Source organism: Mesoplodon densirostris, chromosome 10, assembly GCF_025265405.1.
Source record: "Mesoplodon densirostris isolate mMesDen1 chromosome 10, mMesDen1 primary haplotype, whole genome shotgun sequence".
Classification (NCBI taxonomy): domain Eukaryota; kingdom Metazoa; phylum Chordata; class Mammalia; order Artiodactyla; family Ziphiidae; genus Mesoplodon; species Mesoplodon densirostris.
In genome coordinates, this window is record NC_082670.1 from 99,976,155 (window position 1) to 99,998,867 (window position 22,713).

Consider the following 22,713-nt stretch of genomic DNA (forward strand, 5'->3'; position numbering starts at 1 on the left):
GATGAGGCATCGATGTTCTTCTGCCCTCAGATTGGAATGTACACCATTGGCTCTCCTGGATCTCTAATTTGTGGAGGGACAATCATGGGACTTCTAGCCTCCATCATTCTGTGAGCCAATGTCTTATAATAAGTGTTTTTAAGTGTATACATCTATATCCCATATTGATTCTGTTTCTCTGGAGAACCCTGATTAGTACAGTAGAAATACCAAAAATATAGTTTTTATATTTATGTAGAGAATATACATACATATTATTCCTCACAACTTTATTTACACATCAAATATATATAAACATTTTATTTTTATTGATAGACTATATGACACATTCTATGGTTAATATATAGAGCATATGCATGTTTGATATTTACATAAATATAATTATAAATATGCTCTGCATTTGTAGAATAAAAAATTCTAATTTTGTAGACTATTTTACTATCATATATTTATAGAGCATAAGAACATATGAGTGAATTACATATATTAATATATATGTATAAAACATGCACACATATTATAAACCCAGTGTTTTTCAAATTTTTCTGAAGATAAAAATTACTTAAAGTCATTTTTTTTTAAACATAAAAACACATTCCTGGGTTCCAGTGCATACCTACTAAATGATAATTTCCAGAACTAAGTCCTGGTGATCTTCATATTTAATAATTACCCATGATGATTTTTATTAGAGAGATCGACAGCCAATATACTCTAGTACTCTAGTTGACACAGCTTGGCTTGCTGTTTTCAAGCACTTTGCCCCATGGCTACCACCCAGCTTTCCACACTAATCTCCTATGACTCTCCTCATCTTTTTTGTAGCCACATAGAACAAGACCCCAACAGTAACCATGCTTTCAAGTCTTTCCACTTGATATTTCCTCTTCTTAGAATGGCCTCCCCTTTCTCTTTCTTCACCAATCAAATTCCTCACAATCTTTTAGACTCCACTAAAATATCAGCCTCTCTGGGAGACTTCCTTGAGCCTACAGTACAGAGTTTATATTAATAAGAATAGTCAATAACTTTTTAAGTTGCTTTCATGGACTACATACCTAGAAAAATACTTTACTCACATTTCCTCATTAAGCTGCTTATCATGACCTCTATGCTTAGGTGTCCTTATTGTCCCTATTTTGCAAAGGGGGATAATGAGGCTTAGAGCAATTAGTTTACCAAGTTCACAGAGCTATAATGATACACAAAGGATTCAAACTCAGGTCTAAGAGTTGCTGGAGTTTGTGCTCTTAACTCACTACTTTGGGATGTTGTGAGACAGTAACTCAAATTTTGAAGAATGAGAGAGACTCATGTTGATGTCATTATTGACCAAAAGTCATTTATTCACTCAATGTCTGATAAACTTATGTCATGGAACAAATATTATTCGGATATCAATACATTGTTTGCACATTATCTGGAGAGAAAATGAAAGACTTTGTTCTATACTTGCTCTGATACTACACTGTGACCTGAAATGAGAATTACGAGGCGGAAACTATCTTGTAGTTTAAATGTTGAGCATTGGATGCTGCTGTCACTGCTGTAGCGTTAGGACTGTTCATCCTGAAACCAGTGAGACTTGGATCTAAATTCTACCTGTGCCACTCATTGCTCGTTTCAGACTATGACCAAGACAGTTAAAGTCTACCAAGTTCATTTTTATTCATCTGTATAATGGAATTAATCATTTATAACTAAGGTTGATTAATTTTTTTAATTTTTTTTTAATTTTGGGAATTTAAAAATATATACATAATTAAAGAGAAAGATCTTATATATGGTTATCTACCCTGACCCAGTTTAAACAATGATCGATTCATTCATTGTCAATTTTGTTTCTTTATATCTTTACAATTAGGGTTGGATGAGGATTAGATCAAGTAATTTTCTTTTTTTTTTAATTTTTTTTATTTTTTTATTTTTTTGCGGTATGCGGGCCTCTCACTGCTGTGGCCTCCCCCGTTGCGGAGCACAGGCTCCGGACGCGCAGGCTCCGGACGCGCAGGCTCAGCGGCCATGGCTCACGGGCCCAGCCGCTCCGCGGCATATGGGATCCTCCCAGACCGGGGCACGAACCCGTATCCCCTGCATCGGCAGGCGGACTCTCAACCACTTGCGCCACCAGGGAGGCCCCAAGTAATTTTCTTAAGCACAGTGCCTGGCACATGATAGGTGCATAATCAATTTGAATTATATTTTATAGGAATGAACATTGAGTAATATTTCATGGTTCATTTTTCAAACCCGTTTTCCATTTCCAGCCAAAAAATTTCACTTTGAAAATTGGAGAGAAGGAGTAGAAAGTAAAAAGTAAAAAGTAAAGTTTGTGTGTTTTCTGCTTTTTTTCTCCCTTTTAGTCAGATGCGAGAGTCAAAACAAGCTCAGGTACCCCACGTACAAGTGGCTTAAACTAAACAAAACCCATCTATCAGAACTACAGGATTTTTCATATGGGTTTCCCACGTGTCATCTTTCCATGAGTTTCTGCTCTTTGTCTTCAGTTTCTCTGCCAGCACTCATGGTGCTCCATACTTGGCTACTGCCCTCTTCTCCTCCATGCCTGGTGTAACCTCTAGCTCTTCTTACTGCTCCTCAGGACCTCTCTATGCAGTTGGTATCTATTTTTTTTTTCTGCACCTCTATTGTGCCCTGAACTATAATGCCCTTGCAACCTGTGGTTTGATTTTTCTTTTTTCCTTATTTTCTCATTATAAATTGGACTGAAATCTCCAACAAAATCTTTCCAGCTATTTTTCATTTTCTCATCTGCTTTCTTGGTAACCAGTACTGAGAGCCCTACATGAGAAACTGTCCCTTCTCTTAAACACAATTTCCTTTTTGTCTCTTATATATACTGTTCATGTCTATAATGGACCAAATGTTACAAAGAGTCAAACAGACAGAAGAAGGCTTTTTTGTGAGTGGGTGCCAGAAGCATTTTGCTTGTACATGCATAGTGGATGTCCAAAGAGCATGCCAGGAGTTACTGAATCAGGACATGAAATTACTAAAAGGGGGGAAAAAAGTAATTTAACTGCACTTAACCTTCTTTCCTGCATTATTATATTTCTCTAGTTCATAAAGCGTTGGCATACATTTTATATACGCACTCTGAGTATTGAAAAAGTCTCAAAGCAGTGTCTCACGCAATAGCGCGATGATGTTCTGTCCTTTTTGCACTCACATTTCTTATGCAATTATGTCCATTTTAGCTATTTATATAAAGAAATAACAAATGTGAATGAGCCCTAAGCAAAATTTTGCAATAGGCTTTATCATCAACCTCTAACCACTCCTAACTCCTCTACATCCCCCAGTTTTACCCCATTTGAGACACTTACTAAGCATTCATAAAGATTTCAGCATGTTTGAGTTATTTATCATCTTACCTCCAAACCCATCAAAACCTGAAATCAGAATAGACCTGATATCAGAGCCTTAGCTTTGGAATCAGTTACGTCTGACTACAACACCAAGCCCTGGCCATTGCTATTAGTATAACCCATACTAATTTAGTTATTCCCATTTAACTTATGTAACATCCCTTATCATTTTCTTTTCCTTCTCTATAAATGGGGATAATAATAGTACCTGTTTCTCATAAACTGTTGTGAGGACTACATAAAATGTTATATTAGAAGTGCCAGGGCTTCCCTGGTGGCGCAGTGATTAAGAATCCACCTGCCAGTGCAGGGGACATAGGTTTGAGCCCTGGTCCCAGAAGATCCCACGTGCCGTGGAGCGACTAAGCCCGCGAGCCACAACTACTGAAGCCCGTGAGCCTAGAGCCCGTGCTCCGCAACAAAGAGAAGCCACCACCATGATAAGTCTGCACACCGCAACAAACAGTAGCCCCTGCTCACGGCAACTAGAGAAAACCCACGCACAGCAATGAAGACCCAATGCAGCCAAAAATAAATAAAATAAATAAAAATTTTTTTTAAAGTGACAGATTATATGCAAAATGCAAGACACTGGGATGCGGGGGTTGATTCTCAACCAGACTCTTTCTTCTCCCAGAATATATATGTATATACTTATAGTATATAGTATGTATATATACATAACTACACATTTGCATATATGTGCATATTCATATACACACAAATATACATACATATGTATGAATATAGTGTGTGTACTGTATTTACATAGCATATGATGTATATATACATATATATGAGTATATTTACTACACATACATATACATATGTCTTGCTATGTTAGAATAAAAAGGTTTGGCATTTCCCCTGACAAAGGTATTGACTGGGCATTCTGTCGATGGGAGTTTTTTGATGTTGTTTTTGGAAGAGATCAGTACTGTTTCCAGTATCCACAAAAGCACACCTTATAAAGCTGTCCTCACTTCTCCTATAAAGGAAGCTGTCTCTATTGTGTTATTGTCACACTTAATTTGTATCTTCAAAGTAAAAAATGATATTTTAAGAGTGAGTGAGAAAAACTACTGCCTTTAGAAGGATAATCATGGAATGGAGGAAGGTTTTAAAAACAGGTGTGTGGGAATATTTCCATCATCATATGAGTTTATTTTTTTAAATATTAAGTATATCACCTATAAAACTTCTCATATCTGGACACTTGCACTCAGAAATGGGATTTTGAGATTTTCTAAGCTGTTTCAATAACTTTACATGAACAGTTTTAAAGGAATTGATCGCTTTGATCAAACTGGAGAAAATACACCTTTTGACTCTTTTGAAAATGCAGCTGGTAGAGAGCTGGGAGGTGGAATTCACCAACCTAGATTTAATGCAAGCCTTACATCAGTTGGTGGTTGAGGTTGGAAAATGCATTCTATGATTTAGTGAGACAGTCAGCAAAGCCCCTTCCAGCCGTGGATCCGTGCATCTTCCTAAGATTCTGAGAGTCATTACCAGGAAGTACTAGACCACAGTGAATCTGAACCAGGGCTTCTCAAAACTTTATGAGACAGTGTTAGAGCAAGACTTAAGAAAAAATTAGAGGCACATACAATTCAATTTTTGTCACTGGAAATGCTATTATTAACAAAATGTCATAAATAGAAGCTTAGTGAGAAAATTACTTTATGTATCATTAATAAATGTAACAGTATTTAAAATACTCCTTTGTTCTTTATTTCTCCGCTATTAATCACTATTTTTATTTAGTTATGTTTAATAAATGTTAGTATGTTAGTACATTTGTCTATTTATACATAGCTGAATGTGTATAAATGCACATATCTACTCAAACATTTTTATGATGATCGGTTTGAAAAAACAAAAATGTTTCAAAACCTATTGACTCGGGCACTACGGATATTGTTGTCATGGTTATATCAAGACAATTTATGACTTCCTTTGCAGGAGAGGCAGACTAATGGTTGAGTGACGTAGTATGCGTTTATGTTCTTATGGCTACAGTGTAAGTCTGTCCTCCCTCCCTCCCTCTCTTCCTCTCCCTCTGCATTATTTTCCCAGGGCTGCTATAAAAAAGTACCACAGGCAGGGCAGCTTAAAACAACAGGGATTTATTCTCTGACAATTTTGGAGGCCAGAAGTCTGAAATTAAGGTGTCCGTAGCACCACGTTCCCTCCGGAGGCTCCAGAGGAGTATACTTCCTTGCCTCTTCCTAGCTTCTGGTGACTCCTGGCATTTCTTGGCTGTTACTGTATCACTCCAATCTCTGCCTCCATTGTCACATGGCCTCCTTCTCTGTATGCCTCTGTATCCAATTCATTAGATTTAGGGCCCACCCTAATAAGGTATGACCTATTCTTAAGTTATTTACATCTGCAAAGACCCTATTTCCAAATAAGGTCCAATTCACAGGTACTGGGGGTTAATACATGAACATGTCTTTGGGAGGAATACAATTCAACCCACCGTATCCTTTCTCTTCTAATCATTCCTTACCTCTCTACTGTCCCCCATCATCGTCTTACTTTCATCTAATACCATCGGGGCCATTGAATTTTCTGGGATTTCTCTGTGTGCAGAGAGACCCTGGACAGACCAACAGGCATGGAGTTCCCACTTGGGAGAGAGATTGGTCTAGAGCAGGCCATGGAAGGATTATATGGGTCACAGTCTTTCTGGGTACATGCAGAGGGGAATAGGGTTGACTACATCAGCCACAATCACATGCATCCTTTGAATCTGGTGTCTTGAAGTTTCTACCATCCATCTCAGCCTATTAAATAAAAGTGTTCCAAAACAAACCTATTTACAAACCGGAAGTAGACTCACAGACGTAGAAAGCAAACTTATGGTTACCAAAGGGAAAAGGGCTGGGAGGGATTACTTAGGAGTTTGGGATTAACATATACAAACTACTATACATAAAATAGATAACCAACAAGGACCTACTCTATAGCACTGGGAACTATGTTCAGTATCTTGTAATAACCTATAAGGGCAAAGAATCTGAAAAAGACTAGATATATATGTATGTAAAACTGAATCACTTTGCTGTACACCTGAAGCTAACACAACACTGTAAATCAGTTATACTTCAATTAAAAAAAAGAAGTGTTCCCATTTTCACTGGTCGTCTGAAGACAGGTTTTCTTTTGGTTTAGTAACATTTTCATGCATTCTAGTAATCCAGTACTTACTGTGTAGTCCCAAATACAGGCTGGGTATAGATATTGCATAGAAATGCGTGCCGTAATTATTGCGTTTAAGTTGATGAGTTTTATTTTTCAACTTCTACAGTCCTTGTGCTAAATTTTTAAACTTTTCCATCTTTTTCCTTTCTCTCGTGACTAGGTTCCTGATACTCATTCTAGCAATATATTTCATTTCTGTCTTTCGTGATTCTTATGTCTCCCCGGCTTTTAAACAGCACTTGCCCCTCCCACCTCCACTTTCTGTCTTCTCTCTCTAATTCATTTCTTTCCATTATGTGAGATCTATGTAGCCTAGTACCATTGTCAGTTTATCTCATTTACTTTTTCCCCTCCATTGATGCCCAGTCATGTCATGTTTTATGCTTTGTTTCAACTGATACTTTACACGTGAGCATTTCAGTAATACTAAATTCACTTGTAGATTATCTCTCCTGAGTAGGCCCAGGGAAAATTGCTTCTTTGTCCTCCTTATCTTTGAGACTACCTCACTATTAATGACAGTCTTAATAACTGAGCCTCCTGGCCCAAAGAGATAATTTGAGAGAACCAATAGGTGGCAGACATTTGGTTTTATGAAAGGCAGAAATCGTTTCCCATGGGAGAACATAGAGTTCTTTCAGTAGAAAATAGGGTGCAGTTTTACTTCCCAGTGCTAAAGGACATGTCTGTTATTCAGACTAATTGTCATTCAAGCTGTGACAGATTCTACCTCCTGTATTGTAATAAGAGTTCAGTTTTTTGCAAAACCCTTGCTCCTTCACACATTGTTTTCCTGAGAGTTCTTTCATGAGAGAGAAATATACTTTTAAGATTAGTATACATAAGATAACTTTCTTGGAGGTGTCTTAAATATATTTCTCTATATCTTCAAGCTTTGAATCAGAAGCATAAATGTTAACTTATTTTTCTAGCCTCCACCTTCTTTATTTTTTGCCCAGTTGCTCCAGAAGGGGTTACTACCTCTTTTACTTTAAAAGTCTTAATTCCCTGTTTTACCTTGCCTTCTCCTAGGGAGTAATCTGGTTGCTGAAATACTCTTGCAGTTATTTCTGGTGTCTTATTCCCCTGCTTACTTAATGCTTATAGTCCTCTACTGCTTTCTTTACTTACCTCTATAATGCTCATAGTTTTTCTGTCTACCTCCTTTCTACTTGGCATATTGCCTTGGAGTGTAACTAAAAAGCATGCTTTGATTTTTAAAACCATTGCTCTGTTTGCCACATGAAGCCATTCTTTTAGTGACTGTCATAAAGCCAATCTCTGCAAAGGCTTTATAGTTTGAGTTCAGCAACAGGAATGCTTTCCAATATCTGGTGTTTCCCAAGTCCTCATATAGTTGTTCAGCTTCATCTCAAGGACTTTGCTATTTCCCTTGTCTTCACAATGGTCTGCCCTGAGGTTGCTTAAACACTGCGAACTCTGCATGATGTATGGTGGTGAGCACATTTTTTTCAGTGTTTCTGCTTTGCCTTAAAAACCTTATTATTTTTTTCCTTTTCTCCAAAACATGTGCTTTCGTGTATTTGATGTTTCCACCAGTCAGTAGGATTATAATAATAAGGAAGTGATAAACTGAGGTCTTTACAGCCTGGCAGACCTGGATGTGAACACTAGTTTTGCCACTGATTGATTGGGTCGCCTTCAGGAGTTAATTAACTGCTCTTATCCTTAGATTCTTCACCTGTGAAATGGGAATAATAATAGTGTCTCAATCATAGGATTAGTTGGAGGATTTTATATGATAGTGTTTGTGACTATGCCTGACATGTGAGGAGTGTTCAATCAATGTTGCCTATTATTTTTTACAAGTAAATCTGGAGTTGTCTCTATTATCTCACAGTTTCTATTTCTCTAAACAAATGAAACATACTCTCATATCAATGTATTCTTTTGCCCCATCTTATCTACATAGGCTTTTAAAGACTTGATAGTTTCCTCTTACCTAAGCATGTGTGTGTATGTATTTCTACTGTTCATAAGTAGATCTTTATGTAATGCTTTACCAGTCTTTCTTTTTTATAAAATTTTTGAAAAATACAAAAGAGAAAATAAAAACACCCATAATTTTTTCACGTATCTGTATCTACACATGCTTTATATGTGTGTATGCATGCAAAAGGCATATGCATGCATATATGTGTGTATATAATTATTTTGCATTTATATAAAAGTGTATTATCACCCTACAACTCTACTATCCCTCCAATGTCGTTGCCACAAGAAAAAACTATTTTTTTCACAATTAGGTATTAGTATGGCCAGTCATTTTGTTATGCTTATAGGTACGATTGCCCCTTGGTATCTGTTGGGGATTGGTTCTAGGACCCTCACAGATACCAAAGTCTCCAGGTGCTCCAGTGTCTTAGCATAGTATTTGCATATAACTTAGGCACATCCTCCCCTATATTTTAAATCACCGCTAGATTATTTATAATACCTAATACAACATAAATGCTATGTAAGTACTTGCCAGTGTGCAGCAAATTCAAGTTTCGCTTTTTGAAACTTCCTGAAATTAAAAAAAAAATTTTTAATTAAAAAAAAATATTCTTCAACTACAGTTGGTTGAACCTGCAGATCAGACCCTGCAGACATGGAGGGTCAACTGCATATATTATTTGCACTTTTGTTTTAAAAATATATTTAAAATATTCATCCTTTATATTAGTAATTAATGCCTTTTCCTTAGGCAATTTTTCCCTTCTTTTTTGCTTCATATTGATGCTACTTTCCTGTAGGCCTTAAATAACTAACTGCTAATAGTAAAAATGATTATACGAGGCATTTACATTTCATTTTAGAGTTTTCAAAATGGTTTTCACATGTGCTATGCCATGTAGTGCTCACTGCCGTGCTGTGAAATGGGAAATAATATCCCTATTTAACGGGTGAAAGTATTGCAAGTCACAGCGGTTAAGTAGTAGAAAAAATGTGGCTCCCAAACTACACTGTGAGCCTCTGGACCTCAAATCCCAGGCACATTTTTGAGGGAAGTGCGTAGCCATGCTCAACTATTGGTTTTATGTTTTTCCACCATCTCCTACAGCCTGCTATGAGACTAACATGGAATCTTTTTTTCGCCTATATCACTTTATATTGAAAATTGTGTTTGTTCAATTTTCAAGGTCTTTCTGATACTTCTCTGTCTTCTCCAGATTACTTTCTATCATAACCATGATATGCTCTGAAACAACTGCAATATCTCATTTTCTTAGATGCAAAAGTATCTGTATTTTCTCTAGGGTTCATTTACATTGTTCCCATTTTTCAGATGTAATACAGGAATCGGGAGCAGGCAGAAAAGTAGTGTAGCAGTTAAAATTACAAGCTCTGGAATTCCACTGCCTGAGTTCAAATCACAATTCTGAGACTTCTTAGCTATGTAACTTTTGTCTGATCCTCAATTTCCCTGTGTGTAAAATGAAAATGGTAACACCACATCCTATAATTGTAGAAATGATTAAGGACTCAAGATTTTACAGCATTTAATGGTTTTAAATATTAATATTAAAACATTAATAGCACTTGGCCCATAATGAGTGCTAAGAAAATGCTAACCAATATTACTGTTATGCTAAAAATAGGGCATAAGGTAATCAGATAGCTTTCCCAGATAGTATTAAAGATCCTGCCCAAACCAATGTGCTTTTCACTGAACAGTTTTGTGTTAGCTATCTTACAGTGACTAATGATAGTTCTGTATAGAGTGAACGTCAAAACTTTTACTGCATTCTTCTAGTGTTCCTATAACTGTAAATGAATTGATAAGTCTGTATGCAGATATTTGAATATAACAAATCATAGCTATACTAATATCATCAATTCATATACTATATAAAGCCTATATATATATTATTTATGCAGCAACATTTATTATTGTGATTGTTATGCTCTTTTAGAATGTTTGATAGAGCAAATTTTGATAGACCAGTGATACTATTGCACTGTAATGTTGACATTTTTAGGATAATGAAAATATATAGCTAGTGGCATGGGTCTGTGAAAAGAGCAGGGGGCTAGTAGATGCTGGGGTTATAGCTCTATCTGCCTCTAAGTGTGTGATAAATTTAATACAGAGGTTAAATATTTAGAGGTGTTCTTATTTTTTTTATTTTTATTTTTTATTTTTTTTATTTTTTTGCAGTACGCGGGCCTCTCACTGTTGTGGCCTCTCCCATTGCGGAGCACAGGCTCTGGACGCACAGGCTCAGTGGCCATGGCTCACGGGCCCAGCCGCTCCGCGGCATGTGGGATCTTCCCGGACCGGGGCACGAACCCCTGTCCCCTGCATCGGCAGGCGGACTCTCAACCACTGCGCCACCAGGGAAGCCCTAGAGCTGTTCTTTACCTCTTAACATGGCGGGTCTGGGTAGGTTATCTCCAAAACCACTGTCAGCTATGACATTTTAGATTCTTTCTGAATAATATAGACCCTCATAATTAAGATTATTAATACGTGTGATGTGGACTGTGGAAGTGTTGACTTAAAAATTCTGACCCTAAGTGGCACAGGGACTAGAAGAGGTCCACTCCTGGGGAAGATGTATGTTTACATGATTTGACACACTAGCATCTAGCAATGACCAGCCCTAACACCCCACTTAAAACTCTGAAGTACTTCTCCACCGTTCTTAAAAAAAAAAATCCAGTGTTCCTAAAACTTCTAGGCAGCATAACCTGGACCCAACAAGACAGCCAGTCTTATCTCTACCAACTTGCCATGTTTTATGCTCGAGTGCACAGAGCTCCTTTCTACTCTGGATTCTTGCTAATGCTGTTCACTTTTCTTGGAATTCCCCTCTCCTCTTTGACCCACTCCTGCCACTAACTTAACGTTTAAGCATTAGTTTAAATATAGGTCACAGACTTCTGTGTTGAACAACACAATGTTTTATGCATTAGAGACAAGATTACCCAGAAAGAATCCAGTTTCAATCATCTCTTTTAAAATGAGGATCTGGCAACATTTCTGTCCATGTTTGTGCATGGCAGCTGGAGTCATTAGGTGATGAATAACACTTTAAATGGATTCTGAGACTTGAGGACCCATATAAATATGTTCCTGTGCACTTGGAACCCAGCTTCACTCAGGTATAGCACTTATTTGTTCATGTAGGGTGATGAGGTGGCAATCTCTAGCTAAACTTTTGCTTCCTCAAAAAATATCTTTTCTTGCATCCTTGGAATAGGTACCTCCCAATTATACCTCCCACAGCACCCTGTAATAAACATCCTTCAACATATTTAGCATAATTGCAAATGATTCACTTTTTGCAGGAATGTAAGTTTTAATGTATATGTCCCCCCACTAGATTGCAAGTTTTATGAGGGCCATAAATGTGTGTCTTGTCCACCACTCTATGTTTGTACCAAACTTTTTGCCTGGTCTAGGTTATGTTCTTGCCAACAACGTTTGAGTGCCCAGTATAAACCAGACAGTGATCTAGTGTCTCAGTAGCTAGCTGATGAATGATTGACTACATTGACAATCCAGCATAGAACCCTTAGATGGCAGCCCTAGGAGTAAAGAGGCAAATTTAGGTACAACAGTTGTTTAAAAAAAAATACAGCACCACGGAAGGAATGAACAATTTCATTAACAAGTGTGGTTTAGCTGTTGGGAGCCACGTTCTTTGCTGTCTGCTCCTGTTAGAGATCTGTTTTCATGGTTGCATTGTTGAATAGTGTTGCAGTCTTTTAAGGAGGATATCAGAGTTACAAGTAATCTGGCATTAATCACAAATTTTTCTCTAGTCTAAATTTAGAGCATCTTTATTGAGGAACATATAGGTATGTTAACAGAGATTCCCAGAGAAACACACCCACCTCCCTAACAGGATATTTCTGTTTTTAACAGCTTGGATACCCAGCTTATTCCTTCCAGGAGCTAAAAACAATCTATTGCAATAGCTAGAGAAAATCTAGAGGACAATCAGGTAAAATATGCACAGGGTTCCTCAGTCCCTTCTTTTGGAGTAAAATGCAAGGAAAAAGAGAAGAAAGTGATGGTTAGAGGTCTGTGGCAAATACTCACTATGCCTTGGGGATTATGGGCAGGAAAAGCATGATCATTGGAATTCACAGGTTTAATGTTAAAATACCCTTTAGCTATTCACACACTTGTTACCCCATATTCATTACTGAAGGCACTAAAATAACTTTTTTTTAAGCATCATTGCCTTTCTCTCTCCAATTATAGTTAATTTTACTTAATGGTTGTTTTCTATGTCAGACATAGTCCTGCATGCATTTTCATTATTTAATTGTAGAGCCATACTGCAATGGACAGCATTATGCCCATTTTACAGATGAAGCAATAAGGCCCAGATGCTAGATTGGCTGTTGGGTTTGTTAGTATACCATCAGACAATCTCATTTAGCATGGTAAATTCCTATGAGTTTAGGTCTCTTCAGTCTCTGAATTTACATATCCCCATGTGTTGATGAATGATATTTCTATCTTTCCTAAATAACTATGAGGTTCTTCAAGTCCAGAAGCAAATTTTATATGTGTAATATTCAGGCAGTTTAGCCAAGTTCTAGGCACTTGTAAATTCGTGAATATTTATTGATTGGATTTCCTTTAGTATGGCAGGAATTCTGTATTATAGCTTTAGCCAAATTGATTAATAGCTTCTTATATATCAAGGTTCTTTGCTGGGTTATATCTCTCTTCCTGGCTTTATAATATTCAGACGCATCCCCTTGAGGTATGTAGTTGGATGTCTGTGGTAATCCATCTAGCCCTTAGTTTTATTTTTTGGCTGCTCCACGCAGCCTGTGGGATCTCTCAGTTACCCAACCAGGGATTGAACCCGGGCCCTCGGCAGTGAGAGTGCTGGACCACCAGGGAATTCCCCCATCTAGCCCTATGCCATATTGATTCCCCTAATCTTCCTGCCTAAATTGGTTACAGATAATTCCTTGTCCCAGACTTAAGACTCAAAGCCATTTCTCTGACACTACCTCACCCATGCCAGCACTCAGGCTCCTGAATTCTGTCTTGTCACTTATTTTCTTAGTTTCTCACTAATTATTTGCTTTTGAACATCTATTACTCAAGAAACATTGTGTTGCTATGCATAGCCAGAATTTTAGAAAGCAGAAAAAAAGCAGATAGAACCTCAGCTCCACTAGGTTTATAATGCAAATATTAATAAAATCATAACATATGAATATATAACTAAACTATAACAATAACAATTGTTTTAATAAAAATAAAAGTGTGGAATATTATGGTCCCAGAGTAGCAATATGAGAAATAAATTACATCTTCCTAGATTACTTATAAAATATATATATATATATATATTTTTTTTTTTTTTTTTTTTTTTTTTTGCTGTATGCGGGCCTCTCACTGCTGTGGCCTCTCCCGTTGCGGAGCACAGGCTCCGGACACACAGGCTCCGCAGCCATGGCTCGCGGGCCCAGCCGCTCCGCGGCATGTGGGATCTTCCGGGATCGGGGCACGAACCCGTGTCCCCTGCATCGACAGGCGGACTCTCAACCACTGCGCCACCAGGGAAGCCCTATAAAATATATTTTAAATTTATAAAATGTGCTTACACTAGCTCAAAAGGAAATATAATTTAAAGTTTGTTTACATAGAAAAATAGTAATTCTTACCCAAGGCAAATAAATCAGCAGAAAGTCTCTTTACAGTTGGCACACCACATATTCTTTTTAGAAATATGGGACTCAGAGTTAGAAGGAAAGTTTAAAATCACCTTATACGAGAATCCTCCTTATGTTGGAATCACACTTCTCCTTTCCTGAAAAATGCCCATCATTAGCAACAATCAGCGTTAATCCAGAGAATAGGCTTTGTAGCCAAATTTTTTTTTTTAATTTAAATCCTGTCTGCACCACTTACTAGCTGTGTGACCTTGAGCAAATTACATAACCTCTTTGTGCCTTGGATTTCTCATCTATCAAAAGGGTAATAACAGCATCTACCTCAGAGAGTGTGTGGATTAAATAAGATAATATAAGTGAAGTGCTTCTAATAGCACTTAGCACAAAGTGAATGCTCATTAAAAGTTAGTTATAATTTATTGTTATACGAAATAAGTCATCCCATGTAAGCATACTGATCTAATTGCTTCTTCTATTCTCCACTCAATAGAAAAGTGCTAACACCCACTAGTTTGACTGAAATACAGCCTCTTAAATTATTTATTTGTTACCTCTTTTGTCCCCTTTTCTATACACTGCCAATGGTTGCCATTCCAAAATTCAATCAAACAAGGTTATTTCCCTGCTGAAAACACTCAAAAATAATTTGACAACACACTTTGAGTGAAATCCATGTGACTTACCCTATCCTACCGTAGGCTACATGGTATGACCTCTGCCTAACTCTCCAATCTTGCCACTCACCCATTGTTTATGGCAGTCCGCACACTGGTGTTCCCTTTTGTCTTCCCTGGATAGGTGTCAAGCAAGTGGCATCTGTTACCTAATATCAGGAGTAGGGGTCCAAACACTTCTGCCCATTGCTCTCGGTGTTGGAGTTGCCAAGGAAAACACGATGCACTCAAACATGGGATGACAGAATACTTTACTCACATAATGATGGCACAAAACAAGATCACCTTTAGTAGTTGGCATCAGTCCCCCATGGCCGGCAGGTCCCTCTTGGCAGCTGATGCAGGGCCACTGGCCTGCACATATCCCTCTTGTGCCACAAAACAAAGGACCGTGCCCCTTACCCCCAGGGAAGACATAGCAGTGGGGTTGTCCAGGTGCCATTTCACACATATGCTTAAGCAGAACATAAGATACACATTGAGTCTGAAATAGGGAAAGATTCCCACACAAGGTGACAAGCCTAACATGGGCTGTGAGGATTCTTTCTCTTGTTAAGTGTTTCATGCCTCCCTCTTATGGAGGTCAAAATATTGGATGCGTAAGACTCCCTTTTCTGACAAAAGGCCATTTGCACTTGCTGTTTCTTAAGCCTGGAAGTATTATCTATAGCCACAGACTTATGAGTTGCTGGCATGTACTTAGACAATCAATGGATATAGATTGGGCAAATGGATTCTATTCCTAACCTCTATTCTTCGTGATAAAGGTCTGTAATGCATAAAGATACCTGTTGGCCTTTCTCTGGAAACAAGCTCTTATAACCTCTTATGTATTGGTTTTTCTTTTATTCAGTGGATTCATTTAACAAAATGGTTTCTCACTTATCAAGCGAAAAGAGTAAGGCTCTGGAGGAAAGCAGTTCTGTATTTATTCTGCATTCCCATCACATAGGATCTATTTGATGTTAGACAAAGTCACTTAACGGCCTCAATTTCTATCTCTGTTAATCTGCTAAATGAGTAGAATAATATCTGCCACATGAGTTGTTTATATTTACATACTAGGTATCAATATATTGCTACTGTTGTTACAACTTAACATTCATAAATTTGAGAGTTAGTTCTTATTCCAGTTCTACACAGGGGGAAGCTGAGACTCAGAGATACAAAGTAACTTGACTCAAGTCTCCTAGGTGATAGATGATACAAATAAATGACTCTGTTCAGTTTCTAAATTTAGTACTGTGAGTGTAGGATATTTGTTTCCACTGAAGTGATTCATTTTCCTATAGCAACATTTACAAAGTATTTGACTGCTGTTTTGCACCAGGTCCCATTAGCAAGCAGGTTATTGAACTGCATGCTAATGTGTGGAAGTAGAAAAAGACTTCTAACCAGGACTCCTGGTAGGTGCCCTCACGATCAATTGAAAATGTGGTAAATCTTATACTTTATATAGAGATCATTTTATATCATAATTCCCTTAAAAAAGTTATTCTTGGGACACTTGATTCAATATTAAAGGCTTTTAAAAAAGAAATGTTGAGGGCTTCCCTGGTGGTGCAGTGGTTGAGAGTCCGCCTGCCGATGCAGGGGGCACGGGTTCGTGCCCCGGTCTGGGAAGATCCCACATGCCGTGGAGCGGCTGGGCCCATGAGCCATGGCCACTGAGCCTGCGCGTCCGGAGCCTGTGCTCTGCAATGGGAGAGGCCACAACAGTGAGAGGCCCGCGTATCGCAAACAAAAAAAAGAAATGTTGATAGACTTCTATTTCCAGGAAGGTGGAATAGATGTACTTTCCCCTATTTCTCCCACTAAGTGTGTGGTTATTAAAAGGCAACATGAGGGATTCTTGTGATGATAGGAATGTTCTGTATCTTGACTGTGTCCATGTTAATACGCTGGTTGCCATATTTTACTATAGCTTTGCAATATGTTACCACTGCGGGAAACTGGGTAAAGAATATATGAGATCTCTCTAAATTATTTTTAACAATTTCATGTGAATCTACAATTATCTCAAAATAAAAAGTATTATTTAAAAATATAACAGTATAGTATTAGTATTAACAATGAATTAAGCTGCTTAATATATAAACAATGAAATAAGTTAATGAAAAACTATGAGCACCCCATTATAAAAATGGATCAGACATGTCTGAGTAATATAGCAAACTCCACTAATTATTAACTTTGTATCACAGAGCAGGGTACTCAATCTCTACAATCCCTTGGCCCCCTGTATCAAATGTGAACCATAATGTCTATTTAGGGAGTTAAGGAGAGGAACAAGAGACAATGCATCTTCTAAAACACACAACACAGTTTCTTCAATTTATGAAAACTATTCTTAATCTTCTGAAGAGATGTGCATAACATAGCACCATGCTTTACTGATGAAACTGGAAAATTTGAAAGGATTTTTGATCATAACAGTATTTGTTGGCCATCCCATGACTTAATTTTAAATGATTTTACAATGTTGTAGAAGAACATTTGATGATATGAAAAATGTTCATCATACATTCAATAAATATTTATAAAATATTATATGTAACATGATTTTTTTACACGGATATGGATAGACCGTAATCTTGACAGCAGAGTAGTAAACTAGGTTCACAGACCTTCAACACTGTGGGAAGAATAATTGCCATTTTGCTTTTGAAGGAATAAAAATGTAAATTCTAGTGAATGGCAGTTACACAGGAATATAACTACTGTGCTATATTAGGCAAGGAAGAAATATCATAGGTATGTTAAGAAGGATTGCTTAAAAATTATGTTTGAATTGTGAAATGGAACCAAGTGGGAAATAATACCAATGGGAACATATTCTGTGCATTAACTGGCACTTTTATGGAATATTAAGCAAGCTTATATTATCCCATAGCCTGAAACTCTCTGGGTATTCTATTCATTTACTGTTAAGTATAAATACTGTTTTTACTTCAAAGTATTTCCCTCTCTGGAAGGTATTTTTATTAATACAAATGTGTAAAAAGAAAATATTTCAGAACACTACTGAACTTTGTCAAGAACAGTGATGAAAGAGATCTCTGTTGGAGAAAGGAACATAATAATTTCATACAAGTTCACTAATGCTTGGTGAGATCATTTGTAGAATTATGGATATTGGTTGAAGAAATATTCTTATATTTTCTTTTTTATTTGTAGGAGATCTTTTTTCCATACTGGTTGTGAAAATAATGTAGATACTTGTGTATTTCATCCTCTAGTCAGCTTAGGTTTAACAAAAATCAAGTACTCAAGTAAATAAAGTGGAAAAAAGGTAAAACCCCATAAGATAACTTTAAAGACTATCTCCCATTCTCTGTGCAGCTTCCAGGACAAGTTTCTCAGTATTCTCTGAATTCACACCCCTGGGAGTGGGTAAAACTTTGTTTCCCTAGCTTCTGATATAAACATTTAGATTAAACAGGAAGCAACCTAAACACAAAGTAGTTTCCCGCCCCCCCGCTGCCCCCCCTGCAAAAGTGCACACACTTTTAAGTACAAAAATTCCCTTTTCTATAGAAAAGGGGAAAAGTAAATTCATTTTCAATTCATTACAAATGAAGTTACCAATAATTTTAAGTTAGTGCTTTACTTGATCTCTATTCTTAGGCTTTCATTGAAAATTTAGAGTGTCTACTACTGTTAGGTACTGTGGCATATGATTTTTTTCTGTGCTAGGTTGATGTTTTATTTTGTGTCAATTGCACAAGACAAACTTCTTTCAATGGTCTGAGAGTTGTTTCTTTCCAAGGAACAAAGAACATAATTTAGCTTACACTATGGACCTATTAATAGAAATGAAACAAAATGATTTCTTTTGTGTTCCTATATATGTGAAAGTAAAGAACAAATGAAACTAAAATGCTTTGAGCAGACCAGTTATCTCTTTTGGCTCAAGCATGCCCAAAATTTCTTCAAAAACATAGAATTTACATTGAGTCAATAAATCATTCACCATGAGTGCCTTGCTCTGCTCTTCACACAACATAATTAACCAATTAACAGGGTGTGCAGCAGATCCAGGTGTAGAGATGATGTTTAATTAAAAATGGGACTACTTCCAATGATTTGACTTGTTTTGAGTTGTAATTTTGAGCCTTTGCACTTTTGAACACTGATCTATATTTCCAAAGTAAAATCATTTTAGAAAGGGTTAATTTTTCTTCCCTGCAAACGATTCATGTCTTGTTCCCAATGAGTGGTCTGTTTTCTTTTCTTTCTTTTTTTTTGTCTTAGCACGATGTGCTGTAACACATTTTGTTTTGGATACATGTAATGTTTCTATAGGTCATTTGTTCATTAAATAATTACTTTTTACTCTATGCCAAGCACTGGGTTCGATGTGGGAGGAAAACAGTAAGGAAGATAGATGTGACATCTGTGATCTCTTTCCTCATGTAGCTTATATTGAGGTAAGGATGGGAGAAATGACATTAAGTCAATGTATAATTAAATACAAAAACCATCTGTGATAACTAATAATTAAAGGCAGTCACGTTAAATAGAGTAGTTAAAGAGAACCCCTTTGGGGGGCTTAAAGCTCATTCTGGATGGTTGACTATAAATTAGCATGCAAAAGTTAAGGTGGGAGTTTTTCCAGGGCAAGAGTCAATTCTTTAAATCAGGAAAAGTTTTCTCATGTTTTATTCATTTGCAAAGGCATTGAGGATAGAGGATAGTGAACATAAAGAAGATGGTCCTGTTTTTAGTTGGTGATGTAGATTTTAGTCAAATCACAAAAGGTGTTATAGATCATGGTTAAAAGTTTGAATTTTATTCTAAGGACAGTGAAAGACAGGTAGTTTTGTTTTTAACTGAGGAGTATCCATTGAGTCATTTATGAAAAAATGTACTAGTGATAGTTCAGGTGAAGTATGGCAGTGTCCTGGATAGGGATAGTGGTAATAAAAGCAAAGAGAACTGAATACGTTTGTGATGTGTTATCAAAAGAAATTTCAACTAATCAGAGTCATATGTGAAGACAGGATATCCAGCGTATAGCTATTATTCTGTGGTGGATTTTCTCAACAACAGAACTATTGGCATTTGGTATTATCGGTATGAGGGGTTGTCCCAGGCATTGTAGCATTCTTGCCTCTACACATTAGATGCCAGTAGGACACACACACACACTGCTGTCTTAACAATAAAAAAAATGAGCCCAGATATTGTCAAATGTCCTTTTGGGGGCAAACTCTCCCCTAGGTGAGAACCACTTTTCTATAGTGATAGGTCTAGTATCTGACTTACTGAAGAACAACTCACTCTCAAACTTGGAGTGAGAAAAAAATAAATGTAGGAATATTCTTCTGTCTCCATGATTTCTGATATGGGATGAGTATCACGCTTCCCTGGCATTGGTGTTGATCTATATATCTATATATATATATATAGATATACATATATATATATATATATAGATATAGATATACATATATATATATATATATATATATATATATATATATATATATATATATATATATATATATATTGCAGTGTCTTCTGTTTAGAATGATATGTCAATGGGATTGACCTGTAGTTTTCAGACTATGGTGCATATCAGAATTGCCTTTGGAGAGAGGAAGAAAAAATACTGATGCATTTTCAAATAAGAATCTGATTGCAATAATATCAAAAGTAGATATTTTTAATTTCAGATATTTCAGTTTTAAGTTGCTTTTGTCACAGAAAACTTTTCAGGGCTATGACAGTGATTCTCAAACATGATATACTGGAATCAGAATTCAGAGGCTCAGGTTTATGGAAGTAAGGTATGGCCTGGCCTCAGTAATTTTGTCAATTCCTCCCATGATTCCAACAATGTTTGAGCACATCTGAGCTACACACAGAGAAGCAGCAACAATTATTTGTTTAACTATGGTGAGTGATACTCCCAAGTCACATAAGATGCTAATGAAAAATACAGTATAAGTGTATGTAAACATTTGCAAAAAGTCCTATATAATTAGAGGAGTTTGTTGTCAATTTTGGTCTAGTTGATAGGTAGGAACTAGTATCTCAATGTAGTTTTAATTTGCATTTCTCCCATTATAAGCAAATGTGGGCATCTTTTCATATGTTTGAAGGTCAGTTGCATATCTTCCTGTGTGAATTGTATGTTTATATATTTTGTCCACTTTTCCAATTTTTAAGAGTTTTATAGATAGTAGAGGTATTAGCCCCTTTTTCCTCTTTAAATGGAAAACACTGCAAAGACTCTTCTAGGACCTGCATAGGAAAAGATAAAATGTATCTAGAATAGCAAATACTCTGGCGTGGAGGACTATAGCAGTGATTCTCTAATGTGGGATTTGCCTTGGAAGGCACGAATAACGGTTTAGATAATATGTGGGTATAATGCTAAATTACTTCAAATTTTTCACTAAGTCATCCTTCTCATTTCATCAAAAAGAGTCAGTTTTATAGTATTTAATAATCTTATGTTTTTGGAACAAGTAAAGAGGCCTCATGCTGAGAGCAGTATGCAGAAAATAATATCTAACTATAATTTAGTAACATTATTTTATTGCATTTATTGTCCTGTTACCTTCAGTTTATTGTAAGATTTTCTATTTATGGAGGAGGAATATACTATTGCCAAAACCCCATTTTATGCCAGTAAAATGGTATCAAGTTGAAAAAAAACAATAAATAGTAAATAGGTGATGTCTGGACATGGCCAACTTGTGTAGGTTGCTCAAAAATAACTTAAACTGTGGTCTTAGATTTACTTTTTATAAGTATGGAGTGAGTTGCTATAAGCATTTTTAACTTTGCTTCTGTTTTTTTTGTTAAGTAGTGTTGTTGGAGATGTTCTGGCTCAGATGAGATGGTGGTACATCAGAATGACATGGTCTTTCAGTTCTTAGTTCAGTTATATCTCAACATGTTTTCTATTTCAAGAGAAGGAGGAGAAAGAAGAGGAGCAAGAGGAGGCGAGGAGGGGGAGAGGAAGAAGTCGTACATTTTTATAGCGATAGGTTTGGTGTATGGTTGACAGGTGGATAACATAGCAAACATTTATGATAACAGTGGGTGATAAGTCAAGTCTCTGATTCCCGGTAACTGGTTGTAGGATTGTCACTTCAGTAGCCCTTCACATCATCCTTGTGAGGGGCTCCTGACTCCTTTGGGTTTTGAAGAACCGCACTTCTTGCAAAGCATGACTTACTAATCATTTTATATTAACTCTCCCAACTGATCCTAATTTTTTTTTTTTTTTTTTTTTGCGGTATGCGGGCCTCTCACTGTTGTGGCCTCTCCCGTTGCGGAGCACAGGCTCCGGATGCGCAGGCTCAGCAGCCATGGCTCATGGGCCCAGCCGCTCCGCGGCATGTGGGATCTTCCCGGACCGGGGCACAAACCCGTGCCCCCTGCATCGGCAGGCAGACTCTCAACCACTGCGCCACCAGGGAAGCCCCCAACTGATCCTAATTTTTTTAAAAACTGTTTTTTACAAATTTACAATTGAGGTCACATAAGGAATATTAAAGAAAATATGTATAATCCCACACCCCCAATAGTTATCCTATAGCATTTTGCATTATTTGCTTGCATTTTTTAAAGAAAATTTTTGACATAAAGGTAAATTCCTTTTAACAACCCCCTTGTTCCCTTTCCAACATCCTCCACAGGGGCAACATTTTTAAATAATTTTACAACATTAAAATATGCTCTGATACTTTTAAAACATCCCCTTTGTAATAACTGTAAATCATTTATCTAACCATAAATAGTATTTTTTATAGATGTTTGCATCAAAC